Below are 25512 nucleotides of genomic sequence, written 5' to 3' on the forward strand. Positions count from 1 at the left end.
TTTAAAGAAACGTTTGTTATGTAACATTTTTCACAAAAATTAATAATAAGCGAGATATTTCGATTTATTTTATTCAGGCCCGCTTATAACCCCCCTTTTAAATAACGTATTTTGAATGCCATATAGCCTAAAATCTAAGTTACAACGAACTTGATTTATATTCCAATTTTCATCGAAATCCGTTCAGCCATTATCGCGTGAAAAGGTAACAAACATACAGACAGACAGACAGACAGACATACAAACAAAAATTTCAGAAAAGCGATTTTCGGTTTCAGGGTGGTTAATTATATATGTTAGGACCAATTATTTTTGGAAAATCGAAAATTACCAGAAAAATTTCGGCTACAGATTTATTATTAGTATAAATTACACGCAATAGTTTAATGAAGATTGACATATCATTTAGTTTTAATGTGTAAACTTTATATTACTTGCTATATGGTTCCATTGAATTATGGTAATAACTTAATTTTAACCCTTGTTTTCTACGTCTTCAGTAAATGGCGCTTGGCCCACTGTGGTTCTGAAACCTTCAAATAACTTAAATAGTGATACAGCATAAACAGTGATATGTAATTATATTTCTTTCTTTCGAAAATGTAAGAATTCTCGATCTCCTATGTACCATTGCCATGGAATGAATAAATGTGTTTTTTTCTTCCTACTCAAAAATTTTATATTTTGCACATGGGAATTACTGCAGGAACAACAATGCTACAATCTGAGGCGGCGGTGAAAACATATTGTATTGTTATTTTAAAAGTCTATCAGACCTACCAAATTTTGCATAGAATAAAACTTATCGGAAATCACTTTTAAAGAAACTTTTGTTATGTAACATTTTTCACAAAAAAAGAAAGCAATAATAAGCGAGATATTTCGATTTAATTCAGGTCCCGTTGCATTTATTGCATATATAGTCTATTTTATGTATTTTAACACGATTCGATTGAGCATAGTTAAAATTGGAATTATAAAATAATGGTTTGCTAAGCTAACGTACTATTACTGCATACTAAATCAATACACTCTCGTTGTTCGTTAATTCTCTGAGATTAAAATGAGTGTGTACATAAATATTATTTTAAGAAATACAGAAAACGAATGTACAAAAAAGCCTATCAAATTTTCTGTGCTTAGGAAGCTATTTTAATCTTACCTGTCCTCGATTTACTAAGAAGTTACTGTAATAACATTATAGCAGTATGTCCATCTAGAGAAACTACACTTTCCAATGGTGAAATAATAATTAATTATACAAATCGGTTAATTTAGCTTCCGATATTACTTCATACAAACACAGAAACATTGTCTGTAGGCTAAGTTTAATAGCTTTCGATTGTTGCTGTCCAAGGCCCCTTTTTCGATTGTTGTTGTCCAAGGCCCCTTATAGGCGAAGTCATTTGTTATTTCATTGCACCGTCTTAGATGGCGTTATTTTAATTTTAAAACTCATTTATCTCATTAAATATCAGTCCTATCAAACTTTTGTAAAGGATAAAACTTATTGGAAATCATTTTTAAAGAAACCTTTGATATGTAACATTTTTCACAAAAATCAATAATAAGCGAGATATTTCGATTTATTTAATTCAAGCCCCCTTATAACCCCCCTTTTAAATAAAGTAATTTGAATGACATATAGCCTAAAATCTACGTTACAACGAACTTAATTTATATTCCAATTTTCATATAAATCGGTTCAGCCATTATCGCTTGAAAAGGTAACAAACATACAGACAGACATACAAACAAAAATTTCAAAAATGCGATTTTCGGTTTCAGGGTGGTTAATTATATATGTTAGGACCAATTATTTTTGGAAAATCGAAAATTACCAGAAAAATTTCGGCTACAGATTTATTATTAGTATAGATTCTGGCATGTATCAATAAATATGCTGAGGCCTCTGTCTCTCTGAATTACTCTTTTTAAGACTAATTAGAAACATATTCCAAATTTATATTTTAAAAAAGTATTAAAATATCCTCACAATTTAGAGCATAACAATTCCTTTAATAATCATCCTACATTAAATTATTAAGAGTATTACACTTTTACTACGTCACACTACTTTCGACCAATAAAACGGTACGAAAGGACGTCTTTCAACCAATCATGGCTGCTTATCGCACAATTTTATCGCGTCCCTAGCATTTGTTTAATTTTATCGCGTCCCTAGCATTTGTTTATTTTTATCACTACCCTAGCATTTGTTTCTTTGTTTGCCAACATTTCAAACTGCACTGGTCTGGACGTCAAAAAACAGAAAATTACAAACCATTCCAGTCGATGCACAGCACTTTCAAATATGACTCGCATTGGCATTCAAGAACAAGAATTAATAAAGATCACTGGTCATATATGAAGAGCACCATTCGGAAATCCTGAATAAGTTGAGGGATACACCATGTACATCAACGAGTTCACTTCTTTTAAGCACACGTCCAATATAACATCAACTGAACCACCTACCACTAAAACATTCAAATTTGAAAATTGTACTTTCAATAATATTGTTTCTTTTAAAATTATTCATGTTTATTTTTTATTTCATTATCGTTAATTAACCCATTAATGCCCAGATAAAAAAAGAAATTCATAAACATATAATTTTATAATAATATAATTGTTACACCTTACTGAGTACAAATACACAAAAATTACAATTTTGTCTCTTCCGGTATAGTAGATATGACCTGTATTATATAACATACGCTGGGCAGTTACAGTATCAGTTTAATACAAATACTTAATAGGCCCCTACAATGTAAGAAAGGAATTTTGAACTAATATTTGCACAATATATCCATGTCTAATCACTTTAATTATTATTTTAGATACTTCAACAACATTTTTTTTCGGTTTTCTTCACTTTATATGACATTTTAGAAAACAAGTATCAGGATGAAGATCAACATTACATTTGACGCAACAAAATTCAGCACATCTGCGCCGAGTACTTTACCAGACAACTAGGTGATCAAGTCTATAATAACGTGTTTCATTGAGAACTTGGTTTCTCCCTTTAGGTGTTACAGTCTTAGAAATGTCCATTAGTGGTGTTGCAAGCAATGACTTTACAATTTGTCTTGTGAATTCCAGCAAAGATATTGCCTTCTGATATTGTCTGTAAAGCATCCACAAGTTGACTACTGATCCGTTGATATAAAATCTGATAAGTGGCCAGTACCATTTCTTGGACCATAGTCGAAGTCGATAGAGTCCTCTCAATTTGCCAAATATGTTCACACCACCCATACACGCATTATACATTTTTATAACTTTCGGTTTTGAACAATGACTTTTCTCTTACTCTTAGTTCTCCACCGTGAGCATGAGCCTAAAGAAACTACATCTAGTATTGCTGCATTTGTTGCCATAGTGACCTGAGCATTGTCATTCCATCGTCAGATTACTAGATGTGTCTTTGATGGCATGGCAAGTATCTCTTTGGAGGTGCCTTTTCAATTCTATCAGCTGTTATAATTCCAAAGCACGTGATATTTACTATTGTACATTTTTATAATAACCCAAAGTAAGTGAAATAATTGTCTATATACAGTTTACTGTCATCAGGTAGCAATCCAACACAAAGCATCTATGTAATAGCATTTCCTAGAGTCACCCCTGGTCCTCGTTCGACTCTCCCTGTATACTGTTCGAACTTTATAAGGTACCCTGCAGGCATCGTAAAGCACGAAGTTTATACCCAAATGTGATTGATTTTCATCGTATGAATTGCTTGATACTATAATGACAAAAATATGGTTCCAGTGTTTCGTCAACTGAATATGAATTTGGAACATTGTCAACCATGTTCTGGAACATTTCATTTAGACTATTGAAAAAGGGCCTAGTTTGTATATTTTATCATTCTTGTCAATTGTGTTATTGTGACTGAAATGAGAAAATGATGAATTGTTTCAAATTTGTTTCTGGTGATACAGTTTCAAACTAGAATGCTATGGCTATAAGGACGCATCTCCCAGTACATTTTTCGCGAAGGCAATTAGAGATATCCAGACAAAAGCAAAATGCCAAGGTATTGATACATGTCTTCCATTGATCCTATGATATATGGAGTCCACACCTGTGGAGTAACAGTCAGCGCGTCTGGCCGCGAAACCAGGTGGCCCGGGTTCGAATCCCGGTCGGGGGAAGTTACCTGGTTGAGGTTTTTTCTGGGGTTTTCCTCAACCCAATACGAGCAAATGGTGGATAACTTTCGGTGCCGGACCCCGGACTCATTTCACCAGCATTATCACCTTCATTTCATTCAGACGCTAAATAACCTAGATGTTGATACAGCGTCGTAAAATAACCCAATAAAATAAAAAATGATATATGGATAATCATTCATTACGGCATATTTTATAGTTTCTCGAATTGTGTGAGTAATAAACAACAGTAAGCGAAATGCCATCACTGTCTCGAGTAGCCTACTCACCCACCCTGCGCGGAAGGGATAATACGTCAGTATTCCGTAGTATACCACTTTCACCTCTTTCCATGGGTTGGAGTTAAAACTTCACTTTTGAACACCTCTACTCTAGGCTTATAGTTTGTAGGTTTTTTGCCGTCTATTTCACACATGCTCCAAGGAGAATTCATCGAACAGAATATACAGAAAATGATATCGTTACTGCTCAGCGTATGATATATCATACCATATTTATAAACTGAAATTGCTATGCTTCTATACAGAGATACATACACCAAATGGCCTGAATTATTCACGAATACCTAACAAGTAATATTAGCACTAGTTTCATAATTCATGATACAATTTATATTGAAAATAAGTACCTTTATTCCAATCAAAGTTTTCTTTTCTTTAAGATTCAAACTCAAAACCTCATACCAACAAGAGAAACGATCACAGAGCATTCAACAATGCCTGAATCTTAAACCACATCCATGTACTGCCTACATGAAAAAAATTGTTAACTTGAAGACAAAGGGAAATGAATGAAAAAATATTTCTCACCCCGTATTTTTAATCATACGCTTGGCATTAATGGGTTAAAATGTTTGTTTATTTCATCATTCCTAATTAAAACTTTTCTAACACTTGTTTCTATTATTTAGGTTATGTTTGTTATAGCTTCTGCTATATGATATTATGGATAGTCACGTATCAGAGATTGTTTAATACTAAGATTTATTGAAAATCATATGTCAAATGACGTTAATTACTGGGATCCGGGTGATTGAAGTGAAATGCAAATGTTTTAATAAAAATGAAACTGAATCAAGAAAGCCTTCTTGACTAGTAACAGTCCACAGAGTTCAATGATGATTCCATAGTTGGCACAACTGATACCGGTAACAAGAAAACATAATCATAAAACAATACTGTCATCTAGCGTAATGTTGAGATGGTACAATAATACATTTGAAGACAGTTGTATTTTCGTAAGCCAATTAATATTTTATTGTATTGGAGTACTTTGTTACTTCTAAGCTTTATATTCTTTCTTCTAATCGTGTAATAGTCAATTAAATTCCACTCGACTTTTGATTTTCTCTAGATAAATCAAAACCTCTAGTGAGATTACTGTTGATAAAAATGATTCATTCTATCGCTTGTAACAATGGTCCTAATAAATTAAGAAATAATTTACATCCAACAGATTTATTTTAAAATCACCTGCAGTTATTATTTTGAATTTTATTGTACCTTAATAAATTGAATTAAGGTACAATAAAATGTCATCAAGTTTCAAAGAAAGTAATTTCATCTTTCCAACAGGGGGACAATAAATACTCAAAGCAATTAATGCTAACTCGAAAACTTATTGATGCAACTTAATTTCATATTCTATACTACTGGCACTAAAAAAAAAAAGTGTCCTATTGTTCATACTGATTCAAGATGAATAGTTTCTTAGTGCTTTCCATTCCACTTTTTTATTGTCCTTCCCATTTGTATTTCTCGCACTTTTAGTAGGTACTTCACATGTAGTATAAATGTTATGGTTTATTTAGCGACGCTCGCAACTGCAGAGGTTATATCAGCATCGCCGGATGTGCCGGAATTTTGTCCCGCAGGAGTTATTTTACATGCCAGTAAATCTACTGACATGAGCCTGTCGCATTTAAGCACACTTAAATGCCATCGACCTGGCCCGGGATCGAACCCGCATAGAAGGCCAGCGCTATACCAACTCGCTAACCAGGTCAACACATATGCAGTATATGTTTTACTTTAATACATATATGACCATGAATATATTTGGATGTCTTACAAAATTCTTGCTGAAGACCATTGTGGTAACATTCTGCCGCATCTGTAGTTTGTACATTTCGAAATTTTCGTGCTTCAACTCAGAATTCAGGCGGGGGGAGGGGAGGTTGATGTGTCAATGTAGTTTTCCAGAATATAATAATATTCAAAACATTCTCTAATAGGAGGGGCCTCTGATATTAGCTCTGCAAATATTCTGATACTCCTGATGCTGGTAAATAAGAAAGAACGAAACATTAAAATTTTTAACTACTTTCGAAATTCAGTTGTTTTGTGTCGCAGCTGCTGGTTTGATATACTGTTTGTTTCCTTTAATTTTCCAGAACAAAAACTGTCCTAAGTGAAATTTACACTCTGTAATCTTAACACTGGGAACATTTATTTTGGCAGCATTGTGTGATGCTATTTCATAATATAACAAAAGCTTTGAAATGATTAACTGCTAACTACTTAGCTGGGTGAAGGTAGCACTGAAGTGGTTCCTGTGATTTCTGAAGTGAAAACCGTTCAATTTATAAGGAATTTTTTTTTGTGGAGATGCAGTTGATTGTATATGCAAGGTGTAAACTAATCAACCTCAGTGCTGTTATGGAGGCTACACGGGGCCATACATCGTATGGAACCTACCATTTTTTTTTTTTAATTAATCGTATGGGGAAATGAAAATTTTGTCTGTATGGACCCATACGGAATATGGGTGCCTAAGTTTTGTACGTGGAGATCTGTACACATATTAGATCATCTCTTGCTGTTCCTACTGTACTGGTATTTTGTAGCAATTAAATTGTAAAGCAAAACGATTTTTTTGCTTCTTCTTTAATATTAAAAAAAATAATTAAATGACAATTAGAGAGATGGAGAGAGGAGAGTAAAATATATTTCAAGGGAGAAAACAAGGGGTGGGGTGTATGGCCAAGAAAAAAATTACCATGACAGCACTGATCAAACCTAACCTGTTACAGACTCTTGTATGCAAGGTGAATAACCCGAGTATGAAGGAAACTACCTCAGCGCTAGTTTAACTCTTATAGATGAACTATATAAGGAACTTCAAGTTCAGTATTGTCTCAAAGGACTCTATGTAACAAACTATTCATTTAGAAAGGTTCATCTGCGATTATGTTAACTGCAGAAGAAGGAAGAAATATTGTCATAATATGAAGTTACGGTACTCAGATTTCCAATTAAGAACAAGGAAAGGCTACAAAAATTATTTTTGATTTCACCCTTATAAATTGAACGATTTTCACTTCAGAAAACACCGTAATTACCTCAGCACTAGTTTCAGTAATTTAAGGACCAGTATAAATGAAATTTGATTAAAGTGAGAAAGAAATTCGTAAGGGAGGCGGTCAGGAGGGATTGAGGTTGTCTACTAGTAGTCGATACAAACAACTATTATATGCTATTTCATTTTACTAACGATGATTTGTAGAGAGCAAAATACCTACAGTAGGGTAAAGAATCTAAATCAGTACGTTTATGAGAACGGATATAAAAATGTCAGGAAATTAACATAATTACAGTATATTGCAATTAACTCTGCAGTGGCAAAGAAACCGCACAAAGTATCGTAAATCTGCTGAAAATTAGAAAATTTTGTAAAAAAAAAAAAGGCATTCAGAGCGAATTTTGTAGCCTGATAATATCTCGCCCACGTTATGGACATAATTCAATACCGTTAGTCTGATATGAAACGAATACTAGAGCAATTTAACCAAAGACTATGTTCAGTATTTATTTAAATACAGAGCAAATAAAACCAAACGCATATTGTAGGAATAATTCAGATGAAAAGAAAATGATTAGTACGACCGCTTATTCGTAAAAAAAAAAAAAAAAAAAAAAACGCTGCCAGCTGTGTAGCCTACATGAAGCAATATATCAGGCCTACGTTATGAACACGTTGAATTTAATGTGGACAAGAAACGTACAGTTATTATTTATCTGCTTCCATATCGCATCATACAATACCCCTATAAAATGAAAACATGTAGGCCTAGAAAAGAGGAAACATGTTGGGGGGAGGGGGTTGTAATTCTTCCCCTTTACGATAAATTTCAGAAGACGAATACCTGCTTTTCCTTCATATTCCAGAATTGTAATCTTGTCCAACAAAATAAATTAGTGCCTTTTCGTGAGCATCATGATGTGCATTCAACAAACGCAGACAATATGCTCTTTTTAGTATTTTGTGATAATTGTTGCTAGTGAGGTATTCGTATACTGAAAATTAAAAACAATTAGATATCGTACATCAAATAATGACAGATTATATATTGAACGCAAACAACATTATATCAGCCATGTACCAAAATGAAGGTAAAGAGAAAAAATGAACGGAGTCACACGAAGTAAAATTTACAGGAGAAGGTTTTTAAAGTTTCAACACTAAGCTCCAAAAATAAGTTTGCAATTTTCGAAAGTTCCTGTTCTCTACATGTTTGACAATAAGTTTTAAGGCACCATGAGAAGTATTATAGTCATAAGTGGCTTACGTACCAATATAGTTAGCGTTTAATTAAAGCTTGACAGGACTCTGATCGTTTTGCACTGTATTCTTACAAATAAATAGACAATATCTGGAAAATTAAATGAGTATTATTTTTACATATTAATTAAATACAACATATTAGTCTATGTATGGACATAAAATTATGAGCTACAGATTTCGACGGGTTGCTGCTGGAATTTCTTTTATCTTGAACAAGAAAGTTTCCCCAAGCCCTAACAATTTCTGTCTTGCAGTCCACAACACGCTTTGCACTCTTTAAGTGACCCAAAGAATATCTTTATTGCTTGGCTTTTTCTCTATTTTCATGTTTACACCATTTATCAAAATAGAAGACTGTCCTGTGGACGCCGCAAAAGATTTAATTGTGTGTAGGCGATGAGTGTCACATCAAAAAATGACATGAAGGCTTTAAAACAAACTTAATTTCTTCAACTGTCTCATCTCTTGCAACACAAATCTTGTAATCATACGAAAAATCATTCAATCTTGCGTTCTGCTCTGTTTGTCGAGGTCCTCGTCTTTTTACAGGAGTTACAACAATCATACCTGCTAAGAAAGAATTTTGAGCATTTCTGTAATTCAATCTATTGAAATACTTAATAAGATTCCTTCTATGACTTTTATATGACGTGTTTGAAACATTACAAACGTTTAAAACCACAATTATCACTCATTTCGTAACTACAGTCTCTTATTTTCTTCGATACTTGTAGTCTACAATTTTGCCCAACTCTTTTCGTTTTTTGGTAGAATAACCAATATTCATGTAAAAATTCTCGTCACTCACATTCTAGCCATAATAAAAATGAAATACACATGAACAGAACCATCGGCGTAGTTCAGTGGCCAGAGGTGCTTGCCTGCTGGTCTGAAGTTGCGCTCGGTCATAGGTATTTTCCCCTTTGAGCTGAGGTCGACAAGGTTTTCTTCACAAGAAATCTGATTAGTGATTCTAGTGCAGTTTTTCATACTGAATTCAGATATGTAGTCAGAAGTTTTCCATCAGGCACAGTTTTTTTGTGACAGCTACTTTTTAAAATCGGATTTTAGCATTTTCTTTGACCTGTCATAGGAACCGTTACCTCATATGTAGCGATTTTATCCAAGCTTTATTTAAGGAAATGATTTGTAATATTATGCTGAAGCACCATAAAACAATCCTGTGCAGGTTCATTCATGTTTGGACATGCTCAGACCTGTTCATCTGGCATTGTGATGTGTCAGTATCGAGCTGGCTGTGAATTTGTTCAGTAGTGAAATAGTTCCTTCCTTTCTTTTCGGAAGTGTATTGTGTATGTAGTGTTTTAGTGCTTAGTGTTGTTCATCATGCCAAGAAAGTGTGTAAATCATGTAGACAGTTTCTGCTATATTTGTGGTGAGCTGACCTTCAAGTCTCAGAGGCGACATTTGACCCCACTTGCAAAGAAGTGTTATCAACTTTACTTTGGCTGTCAGGCTGGTGATTTTGATAAGAGCTGGGCCCCAAATACATACTGTGTTTCGTGTGTTAGATTGCTGACTGGATGGAAAAAGGGTACACATCGTATGCCATTTGCAATTCCTATGATTTGGAGGGAACCGAAGGATCATTTAAGTGATTGTTATTTCTGTTTGACAAATATTACAGGAATCACATCTAAAACAAAACATACAGTTAAGTATCCTAATTTGAAATTTGCAATAAGACCTGTCTTACACAATGAACAGTTCCCTGTACCAGTATATGCCGATACGACCTTAGGTAATAACTCTGATTCTGACCTAACTGAAACTGAAAATGCTTCAGATGAAAATAAAAATGATCCTACATTTGAAGCCAATACCTGTTCATCAGAACCATACTTTCCCAATCAGAAAGACCTTAATGACCTGATTCGGGATTTAAATCTGTCTAAACAGCAAGCTGAAGGTTTAGCTTCCAGACTCAAAGGGTGAAATCTACTCCAAAAAGACGTAAGAATATGTAGTTATCGTGGCCGCCATAGTGATTCCAAGGACTGCTTCTCTGAAGAAAATGGTATTGTGTTCTGTAATGATATTTGTTCAGTTATGGAAACTCTTGGGCTTCAACACCGGCCAGATGAGTGGCGACTATTCATAGATTCGTCTAAAGTTGGTTTGAAGGCTGTGCTGCTACATATTGGCAATGAACTTCCATCAATACCTGTAGCGCATGCCGCTGATATGAAAGAGATATATCAAAATATGAAAGTAATTCTAGAGAAAATACAATATGGAAAATATGAATGGTATATCTGTGGTGATTTAAAGGTCATTGCTTTATTGCTTGGTTTGCAACTTGGGTTCACCAAATTTTGCTGTTTTTTGTGCCTCTGGGACAGCAGAGATAGGAAGTCTCACTATGTTACAAAATCATGGCCTAAACGTGAATCTCATATTCCTGGCCAGAAAAATGTGCCATATGTCCCTTTAGTGAATCCTGAAAAAATATTGTTACCTCCATTGCATATTAAGTTAGGAGTAATGAAAAATTTTGTCAAAGCTATGGATAAACAGTGTGATGGATTCTTGTACTTGAAATCGAAATTCCCCAAAGTCAGTGATGCTAAACTGAAAGAAGGAATTTTTATAGGACCACAAATCCGGTCATTAATGGGTGATGATCATTTCGAAGGACTGTTAAATCCACTGGAGAAAGCAGCCTGGCAGTCTTTCAAAAGTTTATGTTTCAATTTTCTTGGAAACCATAAAGCAGAAAACTATCGTGACATAGTGACTGATCTTCTGCATTCTTACAAAGCTATGGGATGCAACATATCTTTAAAAATTCACTTCTTGGACTCTCACTTGGACTTCTTCCCCGAAAATCTTGGAGCTGTCAGCGATGAGCACGGTGAACGTTTTCATCAGCAAATTTCTACTATGGAAAAGAGGTACCAAGGCAAGTGGAGTTCCAATATGCTGGCTGACTACTGTTGGACCAAGAAGAGAGACGTTCCAGATGCAGAATATGCCCGAAAATCACTATCTATCACTTGCTAGGTAAGTCAGAATGAGTAGTTATAATGTTGAGTTAAATAGCTAGTTACAGATTTTTTTTAGAATATTATAAAGATTCAAATGAATATCACAAAAAACTCCTGCCCGATGGGGAAAATCTGAGATTATATTTGAATTCAGCACGAAATATTCCTCTAGAAAATGTTATTTTACTTCTTGTGAAAGAAAAAAAGTTCATTTTTGTCGACTAGTGTTACCTGTTTGGATTTTTTCGAGGTTTTTCCCAACCGTAAGGCAAATGTCAGGTAATCTATAGCGAATTCTCGGCCTCATCTCTCCAAATACCATATTGCTCATCACCAATCCCATCGACGCTAAATAACCTAGTAGTTGATACATCATCGTTAAATTACCAAGTAAAAACACGAGAACAGCACCAAACTGAACATTGGTAATGCAACTGTAAACGTTATGCTGTCGCTAGGGAACATCGGCGCTTGCGCAGTACACACCAGACGATTCTGTTCATTTTTACATAGGCTAGTTCTGCGTGGACTCTATTCACTCTTTCTCTGCATACGATTTCTTCATATAATGGACACCGTTCATTTTAACACCGTGATTCTTCATGTATTTGTACTTCTTCTATAAAGCAATGAGATGGCAGCAATAATTTCATTTTGAATATTTTGTGACTGTTAGTTTTTTCTCTATATCCTTCAATTGTCATTATGTCATTTTTATTACATTGATGTACCACTTAAAATTTTCTGCCTTGTTTTTAATATTGTGACTTCGTTGATTCTATTACTGTTTACATATGTATACTTCCATTTTGTATGTTAACTTATATTCATTTTACAATATTAATCACATATATTCTGAAATGCAATGTACGAGTAGAAACAGAATTATAAGTGGGCTGTTTTGTATTTAATTTAATGTATGTATATGTGTGACAGATATATTAAAATTATTACCTATTACGCGATCAAGATATACTATATTTGAAGTGCATAAAAATTTATTTCACTTCTTTAAGACAATCATTCACGAAATGAAAGAGATTCATAATCCATCTTAGGATTCTGGCTAAATGTTCTCAGGTGAACTATCGAATCGTATAGAGCGCAAGAGATTTCACATTTCAAATGTTCTACTTCTTGTATTAAAATATAAAACTTATTGATAAGCTATTTTAAACCTCAATTGTTAAGGTCATAGCATGTTTGTCACACTGAATTTATCGAGAAATACAGCTTTGTACGAAGGGAGTCTAAATGTCTGGCGCGCACTGCGTAAGTAACGGTACAGTAGGTTTACGGTGAATGTAAAATAATGGGGCATATCATGCTAACACTGTAACTTAATTTTAATGGTTTGCACAATCGAAACATTTTGTACAAAAATGTTTGCCCCACCATTAACTACAACTGCATTTCAAAATTAATAATCCGATAGTAATGAAATGGATTTTAACTGAGGGGGACACGGATGGCCCTGCACTGCGATCTATTGAGATCTATTGCCCTAACCTTCGATATGGAATGAGTTGCATGCCACAGATCCCCTACGCGCACCGCCCTAACCACATGGCTCCCTTAACGATCGGCCCCTACAGCCGACAGAATCCATATACCATTCTTGCTTCGGCAAATTCCCCCGAGGCCTCCCTGTCGGTTCGAGGCGAAACTCCTCCCCCGAGTAGGTCCGCCTCGGGTGCCATTGCAGAAGCCAGCCAACATAGCTGAACTACATTCCACGGAGGCCGGTCGAGAGAGTCAGCAGCTTCGGGAGGCTGCTAGATTAGATTAGATTTAGATTTATTTATTTAACCTGGTAGAGATAAGGCCGTCAGGCCTTCTCTGCCCCTCTACCAGGGGATTACAACTATAACATGAACAATAAGATTACAATTAATATTAAATTTACAATTACAATTACAATAAAAATTAGAGTACGACAAGATTACCTGATTAATGAAAGCTAGACATTTTATCATAGAAGTTAAGAACAAAGAATATTTTTGTATTTACTAAATTACAAATTAAACCTACAATAACAAAATTCTATAGTGATGAAATTACCGGATATTGAGATATTTTGTGGTAGATTAAAAGAACTATTTACAAGAAACCATGTCTGAACGAGTCTCAATTACTGACCAAGTGCCTAGTAAGTTTGCGTTTGAATTCAATTTTATTTCGACAGTCCCTGATGCTAGCAGGTAACGAATTCCAGAGTCTTGGCAGGGCTATTGTGAAAGAGGATGAGTATGAGGAGGTGAGAATGGGATGGTATTGTTAGTATTGTTTCATGGCGAGAGCGTGTGTTCAGATTGTGGTGGGAAGAAAGGTAAGTGAAGCGAGACGACAGGTACGAAGGAATAGAAGAGTTCAAGATTTCGAAGAGAAAGAGAAGTGAATGTAAATTTCTTTTCTTATCTAGTTTAAGCCAACCTATTGCTTCCAGGGATGGGGTAATATGATCATATTTACGAACATTGCTTACAAAACGTACACACAAATTATGAGCACGTTGAAGTTTCATTTTGTTGTCGCTGGAAAGGTCAGTCAGTAAAATGTCAGCATAGTCAAAATAGGGAAATACAAGGGTCTGCACAAGGGACTTTTTTAAGCAAGAGGGAAGATGAACATTTATCCTTTTTAGCACATGAATAATAGAATATACTTTTCTGCAGGTTTCTGTGATTTGCATGTCCCAGTTGAGATTATTATCCATGTGAATGCCAAGATTTTTTACCGAAGAACTGAAAGGGATATGCATTGTACTTACTTTAACGGGGGAAATGTCGAGGTGCTTTACAGCGTCGGTTTGCCGTTTGTGTCCTAATATGATTGCTTGTGTCTTTCCAGGATTGATATTAAGATGGAATTTCTTTGTCCATGTCACAATCGAGTCAATGTAAGATGGAATTTCTTTGTCCATGTCACAATCGAGTCAATGTCTTTGTTCAATTTATCTATAGCGTCATTTATTCGATCTAAGCGGGAAGAGATGTAGCATTGAAGGTCGTCAGCATACAAGTGATAGTTACAATGCCTTACATGAGATGTAATATCACTGACATATATCGTGAACAACAATGGTCCGAGTACCGAACCCTGTGGTATACCTGATGTTATGTTAAACCAGGAAGAGCTTCGATTCCCGGATACAACACATTGTTGTCTTTCCCGTAAGTAGGATTCGAACCAACTCACAGCAGTCTCTGACAAATGCAGATTTCTCAATTTATGGGTGAGCAGGTCGAAATTTACAGAGTTGAAAGCTTTGCTAAGGTCAAGAAGTGTTAGTATTGTTACTTTATTAGAGTCGATTGCTTCACGAATGTCTTCTGTCACTTTAAGTAGAGCAGTGCTTGTGTTGTGTCCAGCTCTGAAACCTGACTGATACTTGTCGAATAGTTTGTGTTCGTTCATGTAGTTAGTAATTTGTCTGTGTACGATTCTTTCCAGTGCTTTTGATATGGCTGGCAGGATACTGATTGGTCTATAGTCGTTCGGGTCGGTGGGAACTTTGACTTTTGGAAGAGGAAGAACGAAAGCTTGCTTCCATATTTTAGGGAAAGTTGAAGTGATTAAGGAACTATTGAATATGTGTGCAATTGTAGGTATTACTATGTCTTGTATTTTCTGTATGAGTAATATGCTAATGTTGTCTGGCCCTTGAGCTTTCGTCTTGATGCGTCGGATGGCTTTCATTACGTCAATAGGAGTGACGTCAGTAAAATAGAATTTGTCTCGAGTTGGGGGAGCTGAGTCAGGCAAAACTGTGTCTTGTTTCGTTGTGTTGTTTAAGGTCGGGTCCTTTACAAAGTGTTCGTTCAATCGGTCAAGTGGGATGGGTATGTCTGCTTGTTCACTAGTCCTTCCAAGTCCAATGACCTTCAGATTTTTCCATAACTCGGAAGGGGTTGTGTTGGGCTCTATAAGTTTGTAGGAGTATTTGAGTTTAGCGTTTCTTATTAGTTGAGTCGTTCTGTTTCTTAGTTTCTTAGCTGCTAGTAGAGTGATCTGAAAAACAGAAACGGGATGATGAGGAAAGGATGATGGGTGAGGAAAGGAAGTGGCGAAGATGAGTGGTGTTCCAATCGCCTGATAAAGTTACTTGATATTCATCCATAGGAGTGAGGGAAAACACCCGAAAAACCTTACCCAGGCAACTCGTCCTGACCGGAAATCGAACCCGGGACCGCTGGGTTCGGATTTAGACTCGCTAACCCCTCAGCCACAACGGTGGACAATCTGATAGTAAATATACAACAAAAGTTGTTATACGGACTCGCCTGATAGTGTTGTTTGCGTTGTGTGTCATCAACAATGCATTCGCAACAGAGTCCAGGTGGTGTTCCGTTGCCTAGTAACAAAAGTCTTCAAAAAGACAATGTGGCGGCTTGCTGTGAGATTCCTGAGCGCAAATGCAACTAGGCTGGCAGTGGGAGAGGCTGCTGCAGGTGGGGCGTATTACGTGTACAACACCTATACACAAAAGCCCCAGCGTAAATTCCCCACCATGAAGGCAAACGTCTTCAAAGCTCCAGACCAGGACGACTTGGCCAATTCTGAGGACCAGGAACCACGGTCAATTTTGAAGAAACCGGGGACCAGTTCGGAAGACAAAACCGTGAGTTGGTCCGATCCCCTGGAGATCGGACCGCACACTCCAGGGGCCACCAAGAAGGACTCCGAACCGTCAACTTCAGAGCCTTCACCACCCGAGACTTCGGATCCATCAACGTCCGAGCCTTCGGATCCTTCAATATCCGAAGAGGGACAGCCGCCACCAACACGACCTACACTGGAGGAAGTGGAGGAGTGGATCAGGATTGGCCAGGAGCTCCGAGACCACATAGGGACAAGTAGTTCGGTAAGTGCAAGACTCCGTTCTGTAATTATAGGCTACCCTAAAGCAGGGTCGTCAACTCGGAGCATTGGATTCAGAGGCAGTTTGATCTGCAGTTCGGAGGGCCGGGAGCAGCGTTCACACAAGTGTAGGAAGAAGCGGTGACGCGTTCCCGACCATTTTTCCGAAATCATTATTCCTATCATCAGTTTTGTCGAATTGCACTTCTTTCCGAAGCAGTAATTCCTATTGTATTGCATCAGGGGTGGGGCGTTCTGTTTGAAAAATACTTAGAAAATTGTAGTGACAAAATTCCAGGACAATATCTCGCGGCCCGATATAATTGATGCTAGGGCCCGGTACCGGGTCGCGGCCCGGCGGTTGAGAAACACTAATCTATACGATTTGTCCTATCCAGCTACCTTCTGCATTATATTGAAAAAAGTTGCTGGTGGTGGAAACGTGATTAACGGCCTTTCTGTCAGAAAATAAAAAAGTTCTTCTTTTTCTCCTCCCCCTTCTGTTGTAAGCGGAATATCTGTTTGGTAACACTCGTCGGAATAAAAGAGTTGTAAAGAAAGTGGTGGCACAACTATATCTGATTAGTTTTTAACGCTCAAGACATCTACAAAGAATAGTACGATAATAAAAGGAAGCCTATGAATTTTAGTTGCCGGTCTACTTAAAAGTCCGGATATTTAGTCATCAGGTGTCTGTTGCATAAAGGTAAAATTACTACTTTAAAAGCGACAAATTAGTAAATAAATAAAAAACAGTCATTTCCGTTGCATAAATCTGTATCGGTGCATTTGTCACAACAAGTGACAAGCACTAGTAATTAATGACAGTTTCATTTCTTTTACCAATGAATTCTTGCATAAAAATTTGTCGTTTGAAAAATAGAATCGCGAGCACGTTTTCTGCCAATTCTATGTTCTTGTTGAACTTTCATAAAAGTGTATAAATAACATTTTAAATGTAATATGATCATATCCAAGCTGTGAGAGTGAAAAGAATTCATATATAGGTAGAGGAAAACAGTTAGGCCAAGAATAGAGTTCCAGTTTAAACAAAAATTTCGCATGTAAAAAATTAAATATGAGATATTGCTTGCTACTGAAAACCTTATCTAAGTCCTGCAACACCATTTTACCTATAGGCCCCTAACCAAGGAAAGGTTACTTTAATAGTAATCAAGGCCTCCATTTAAAAGAAATAATAATTAAAAAATTAATAATGATGTTCATTTGAAAGATAATATGTAAATACATATCACAGCTCCCTTCCTAAAGTTCGGCAAAATTCATATGTATAAGTATAGCTAGAGAGCGCCTGGTCTAGTGCGCAGGGTATCAACATTGAAAACGTAAGTCACGTGACTTTGGTATGCTGCAGACGATTCTGTCGAGTTTTTATACGTGAGGTCTTGGTTGTGATTCATTAATTAAATGTATTCAAACTAAAAAAATAAGTTATTACGAACCGATTGTAGCCATAGTGATGGGAACTACTGCTCTTGCTATAGATGCAAAGAAAATTAACCTGAAAAAATAAACATATTGTTCCATTTGTAAATATCACACATAGGCTACGTAACCTCGCTTGTAAATGTCATATTGAAGACTTTGTTTCTAATTCTCACATAAACTGAATGATTTATCATCACTTATCCTTCATTTTTATAGATTTTATATATATATTTTTTTAGAAATTCATTTCTTTTTCTTTTCCGTGATACTTTTATAATATATTGTTGATGTTTCTTCCAGTTCTGAAGCTTTTTACAAGTTTTCTGAGGTTAATCTTCCTTGATCCCTACTTTTCTTTAGTTTTTGTTATTTATAAGTTCAAAATGGAGATTACTGAGCATAGCCCCCTTCCACTTCTAAACCAAAGACAAAAATAAAACATTTAAACTAACAAAACTGTAATTTCATTCCTTAGAATCAGTGATGTATTCTACGAGGCTATGTAGGTTGTCCCTGATAAGTCCATTTTTTCTATTGTACGAATGTATTTTCTTAGTGAATTTTCCCCTCAAGTAATGCCAAATATTTTTAGTCCTAACATCATATTGATGTTACAAGTTACTCATGAGTGTTCAATATTAGCCATTATTTTTCTCATAATTTAATGATATGGTTAAGTCTTTCCAGTTAAGATAAAAATGTATAATAATTCTAATATTTTGTTCATGATTTTTTCAAGATGTCGATAAATCCTCTTTCATAATGCTCACGATAAAATTATCAGTACCGACTTAATAACGTGACATACACTCTCAAATTTTACAATATAAAAATAAATGTGAAGGACGCTAGAAATTTCTGAAAATTGTTTGTTTATAAAAATAAAATTTTGAAACTAAGCAACAGAATAAAATATAAAAAAATAATAATGCGGAACTGTAAGTGAAAATAGTTTAAAAAATTGGGTAAACTTCTGTTAGGGTTTGATGGGAGGAGAAAGTGAAGTTATAAATTTTGCATTGCTGTAGGTTACAAATAAACTATTGTATAATTGTACAGAAGTTTCGTCGCGTTAGAATAATAACTAAGTAGGGTAATAAAAAATGTTTTTAATTTAACAAGGTATTAAGAGTAGCCCTAAAAATAGTTATAAGACGAACATCAACTACTTTCATAGAGTATATATGAGTCACCTAGAATCAAATTCCACTTTCTCCAAATTATGAAATATGGGTTTAAGACATGTTTCAGTATAGAATTTTGCAGGGAATGTGATAAACTGCAATTTATGTGCCTTAACTCTATTAGTAAAATCACCGTTTCACGTCTTTCCTCAAAATTCAGATTTTTTGAATAGGCCTAAAGTGCAGTTTGATTCTAGACGATTCATATATTCGATCTTATTATTATTATTATTATTATTATTATTATTAATTTGTTTCTCTCCTTATAATGATACATCAGAGCACGTTCTCCTTTCCACTCATTCTTCACCGACTATCGTTTTATACAAAGCCTAATAACATTACGATGAACTGTTACCGTATTAAAGATGTAGCGACATAAGAAACTTTGAATATAAGTTTGAAAGTGAATTAAATCGGAAAGTATCAAGTCCAAGTGTTTGGGCATTAAGTTTAATAAATAATAATAATAATAATAATAATAATAATAATAATAATAATAATAATAATAATAATAATAATAATACATTCTGGAGTTTAGATAATCAGTGAACTGCATCATACCTAAGTATAATATGTAGAAACAACTTAATACTTCTATTTATTGTGCTAGATAGAAAAAAATCACAGTATTTCCTATGAAAAATCTTTACGCACATGTTAGTCAACAGAAACCGGGTGCGTTGGTCCCATAGCCACGTGACTCATCCGTGTTTCGATGTTGATACCCCTCAGTAGCCTTCTGCGCAGCTATACTGTACACGATCTCTATATTATACTAATAACTATATGGCAAAATTGTTGCTCGTGTATTTTCCAATATAGTAGACCGGGTCAAAGCGGATCATGGGGGAAACCGGATCATATTAGTATTATCATGCCATCTGTTGGTTGTTCTTAAAATGTGCATGCTGACTTCTGATCCATGAGGTGCAGCAATTTTGTGGCTATAGTTTGCACTAAATTGAAGCGTTATGGGATGTTTTGTTTCTCCGGAAATGCAATCTAAATAATTCACTGTGCGTCTGGCTGCCATATTGAATGCATCCATCTAAATTTTGTGTGTGTTAATATTAAGCGTTTTACATATTATTTAGTGCCTAATGTTAGAGACTAATTTCTAGTTTTAAAATCCATATTTGGGAGGACAAAAGCAGAAAAATCTCATGTAAAAGAAAATGAAATAAAACCCCAAAATTATTTGTCCTATAGGCCTATAACTGAGTAACACTCAATTGATGATCTTAACCAGAGGAGGTGGGTGCAGAACGAGATAAGAGGCCAGTAACATACCACACTTCGACCACCCAGCATTCTTACTCAGCGAGTGCCGCGAGTCTGTCATTACTTTGTGCTCTATCTCTATTGTAAGTGATCCTTTCATATTTGGTACCAACATGTCAAGTGGTTCTTCTGGTATGTAACACAGTTTGTTTCTGTTACATTTAATGTTGTTATAGCATGTCAAATTAACATGAATAGACACGGGATAAAATATAAATTTAAACCATTCATTCAAGACTTAGCTAAGGTAGACAAAAAAAAAATATCATTTTTTCTGTCCAAAATGATTTTTCTTCACTTACTCGAGTATTTTTGAACGAAGTTTTAAGATGGGCAGATCTTTGGAAGTAATAAATTATGCGCACTATTCTTTTCACGTGCAGTAGTGCAATTTTTCTCGGTTGCAGTTATTAAATATCTGAAAACCGAATCTGCTTCCGAAGTACAATTCAGGGAATGCAAGGTCACAGCTTATTAATTATGTATCAAATAAGATCCCAGAGTGTCCAAAAGATGCAATAGTACGTAAAATGTAACATTTTTCTCATAAGAGAATTTATCGTTGGAGAGCAGGCGGATAAAGAATATGATTTTTTTTTTTTTGTTTAACGAAATGAACATTGGATTAGTGGGCTACTTATTAAATTAGGTTCTCATCGTGATAATAATGAAAATTTAGAGAAAACTTACCCTTGGAAAAAGTTGTAGCTGCTCAAGAAAGCTTTTTCATTACAGCAAGTACGAGGTCGAAATAAAGACAATCCAGAGAATTGGTTACTTCATGTAGTTCTGGGAAATTATATTTTGTAACGCAGATAAGTTTTGCCAAGGAAAGTAAATGAAATGTTTTTCCTGTTATTAAAAATCAACAATAGGAACTCCTCGTACAATTCGACCAATGAAAAAAAGTTGGCCTACCGGCATGCATTCATCTATAATCTTTTCGCTGTAAGAAAAATCCTAATGTAAACAATAGCACGTGACTGAAGTGAGGCTTCATTGGCCGCTGTTTGGCGCCATAGATTCTCAGTACATGTTCCCGCCTACTGTTGTACATTCTGTTCCATGTTAAACATTTCCCGTTGCTCGTCAAGTAGGCCTAACCTCACTACTATGCATTCCTTTGCTTAGGAAACATTTACTTTATAATTACTGTACCGTAATTAAAATTCACTTAACTTATTATATACAGTTAAGACTATTTTGTTTTTGTCCGCTTTTGAGAGGGTTTCCACTCTTATGATTAATAACCACACACACCGGGGATGCAGAAGTCATACTTCAGTACCACGTGCTTACGTGACGAACTACGAGCTCAAGTAACGCTAGCTTGTTTCAGGAACAGACTACCTCGGTATTACTGTTGGTATTCATCCGCGTTCATAGTACATAACAAAATATAAAAGTAGCTTTTCTTTTACATATCGTTTTACATCTGAGTGAAGTTATATGTTTCATTGTATTTAACAACTAGAATTCAATTTTTTTATTTTCAAATAATACAAAATTATGGTTTCCAAATACGAACTATATTTTCCTGCGTGATGTGAGTGTTTCGACTGGGAGCCAATCACGGGTATGACAGTAACGTGCTTATGTTTACATTAGGATTTTTCTTACAGCGAAAACAGTATATTCACGCTTGTTCATACTGTAACGTTTTTAAACTAGACAACAATGTAAGTTTATTATCTCAACAATAATTCCTTTCTACAATTCACCTTAAACGCTCTCGTCAACAATAGGATTTTCACTCAACACAGTATTCGTTATAGCACTCCACTGAGGCAATGACAATTTACGAACAACAATGAACTATTAATCTTAACTAATATTTACAAAGCACTATTTACAAATCAGAACTATCAGTTCTCGGTTCACAGTTCTTCTAGCTCAGTCACTCGAGTTCACAGTATCTCGAACCACAGACCTTCAGAGACAATTCACTGTACTCGAACTCAGGTCCCTCCAACTGCGGTCCACTGCACTCGAACTCAGGTCCCTCCAACTGCGGTCCACTGCACTCGAACTCAGGCCTTCGGATGCTGACACAGTTGCGGACGCACACTCAAGTCGAACTCCGGTACACAAGACTGGCTGGCTTGCTCTGTTCACTGGCTTACTCACTGAACTAATCATGAATCACACACACACTGTCTGAGTTCCCTCGCGCTTCTTCTTTTATAACCACAGCGACGTAGCCTGGAAAGTTCGAATTCCCGATTTTTCCACTTCGACGGACTTCTCGAAGAGTCGGGAGGGTCCGTTCCCCCTTCACTCCGCACGCAGCAGTTGCGCGCGCACACTCCCTCGCCGCGTAGGCCCTTTCCCCTCTCTTCTCTCTGCCGCGCGCCGTCCCTCAGTGCTCCGTGGAGCCCGCGCGATCTTCTCTCTTGCGGGACGCTGGTCGTGAGTTCGAATCTCACGTCGCTGTCACAATACACTCCAGAAGAAGCTCTGGAATAGATGGTGAATCGCAATCTAACAATACACCGATAAGTGAGTCTGACAAAAGGGTATAGAAATAGGAATTTTGACATATGCCATGCGTATAGCAAAATTTTATAAATGAAAATAACACCCCAAAGTAGAATAAATTACCTACCTACTATATATTTGTCGGTAGCTTAGTTCCAGTCACTCCCTTATAAGCATGCATTTTTCTAAGACTTGATTGCGACGAACTCTGATATATTAACTTACTAATGTCTCTGGTTCCATTGCGATTTGTAACCGAAACAGATTCCACTGAATGGATGCTTCGGCAAAATCCAGGAACATCCCCCATGAGAAATTGCCGCCAAAAAAGATTATAATTTATGGAGTAATCTGCGGAAATAAAAAAAGAAAATAATTACATCAAAACCTCAATTACCAAATTAAAATATTTTAGACACAAAAGTTGTTAATTTTGTGTAAATACACTCTCCTATAAGGGACATTTCCTCTTAGACAAATATAATGAGTTTGTATACAAAACAAATATGCAGTCTGTAGGCCTAACTACTGTATAAAGTTTCATGAAAATCTGTCAGATAGGCGAGAAGTTACTAATTATGTCTAATTGCACCCCGTATAAATGGCAGTTCCCCTTATACCAACGTGTATACAAAACATACATGCTACCTGTACTGTGTAAATTTGCATTTTTAATCACTGTGGGGCAGGGGGTGTAGACGGTAGATAGAGCAGCTGCTATGTGGCGAGCGAGCGGCGTGCGGCGAGAGTGAGGTTAACTTCCCCTACTGGCGGCCTTGTCTTTAAACTCCTCTGATTGCCGTTTAAATCCCAGCGCCATTTGTACGTTTGCGAGTAGGAATTTAAACCATTTGTAGGGTTTAAAAACGAGCAAGACAGTAGCGGCCCGCGGTTACAAAGGTTGGCAGTTCTGCATGAAAAATAGTGTATTTAGCAAACGCATGCTGTTTATTGCATCTAAATCGGATAACGCGTGCAATTACAGCCCCTTCTCGAAGTTGACTGTGCACCCGAAATTGTACTCCAATCATCCGCGCGCCCTACCCACCCCGTGCTATACCTCTCCCGCCTGGCACAACTAGTCACGTAGTGGAGATGTGCCCCACATGTTGATACCTGAATGATCAACCATCAGGAACTTTCTATCTTCCAACGCTTTTAACTCCTACCAAATTTCGTTACGCCTACACCCGTACCGGCTGACGGAATTATAAAACAGAGAGCTGGGAGTTCCTACAGATTTTCAATCGTAACTTGAATAGTTTGTGAACATGTTTGTTGCATTATTAAATTTAATTCTTTGACATAATAGCGCAAGAAATGAGCTGTGGGGCACAATACAAATTCTCCGTGTTTCCCATTCATTACGTTAGCCCCGCCATTAAGCAGCACAATTAATTTATATGGTTCAATTATGACTGAATTTCTGTTAAGACTATATTCCATTAAGATAGTTTGCACCAAACTTTCAGCGTCATGTTTTGTTGGCAATGAAGAGAAATTTCCAATCATTTTATTGCTATCCAGCAATTAATTTTGAATTGTTTTCGTAGTTCCTTTCAATTGTGGCGAGCCCTATAAATGATATTTGAAAGTTAAATCTACTGTAAATATGGAGTAAAATCAGTAAAATCCCGAAATATAGCGCGGTTTAATGAATCTTCCGAATTCGGCAAGTCCTCGCATCGCTAATTGAAATGCAGCACAGAATTTCACACAGTTAATAATTTTAGATGGACCATATCTATTTTTAGAAACATTTTCATCTTGTTTCTGAATGTTAATCCAATACGCAGAATCAAGCTGTGTTAGAATAGTTTAATATCTCTAGCAGTGACAAATCTGTTTGACTTGAAATGAGTTTTCGAATTTTCATGTTGTTCTATTATTTTAAGTCAAATTACAATTAACTAAATCTTTCACTCCGGTCTTTGTCCATGTATTTTCTCCTCTAAACAGAATACACGGGTGGGGGAGAAAGCGTTTTCATGAGCGCAGCAAAAAACCAATCGTTTCCATTATACATTTCGGTATTAAAATGACTAGTAGGCTACATGATTTCCTCGACTTTTTCCAGAAATTTCAATATTTAAATTTGGTGTAGAATGTCCTAATTTCCTAAGTTAACGTGCAATTTCTCTTTTAATTTCGAAAAGGGTTGGTCGATTAGATGTTCATTTCATTCATTTTTAATATAAAATATTTCCTTAGACACACTGACTAATCACGTCACACCACGCACTGTACTATAACCAGTGGCGTAGCGTCAATGTAAGCTAAAAAGCTTAGCTTCCCCAGTTAATAATAATCTCATAATAAACCTGCAGTTTATGGAGAAAATTATTTATTAATTTTAATAGAATTTATATTTACGCGTTAAATATTGTGATGCGGCAGCTCAGGATGATTTGTGATGCAGCAGTAAACAAGAAGCCTGCACACACCAGCTTCCAAGCAGACTGGTTTCTTCTGTGTAATCCACCCCGCAGATTTTCCATCCCT

The 25512-nt window shown here is 35.9% G+C and overlaps 1 long non-coding RNA gene across 1 annotated transcript; it reads right to left on the reverse strand.

Moving 5' to 3' along the window:
- Nucleotides 1–22470: 22470 nt before the first annotated feature.
- LOC138691296 (uncharacterized) lies at nucleotides 22471–24945 on the reverse strand. The gene is made up of 2 exons (XR_011329805.1): nucleotides 23236–24945; nucleotides 22471–22989 (listed from the first exon to the last, which is right to left on the reverse strand). It is a non-coding gene; the product is annotated as an uncharacterized lncRNA (long non-coding RNA).
- Between the last annotated feature and the right edge of the window lie 567 nt (nucleotides 24946–25512).

Source organism: Periplaneta americana, chromosome 16, assembly GCF_040183065.1.
Source record: "Periplaneta americana isolate PAMFEO1 chromosome 16, P.americana_PAMFEO1_priV1, whole genome shotgun sequence".
Classification (NCBI taxonomy): domain Eukaryota; kingdom Metazoa; phylum Arthropoda; class Insecta; order Blattodea; family Blattidae; genus Periplaneta; species Periplaneta americana.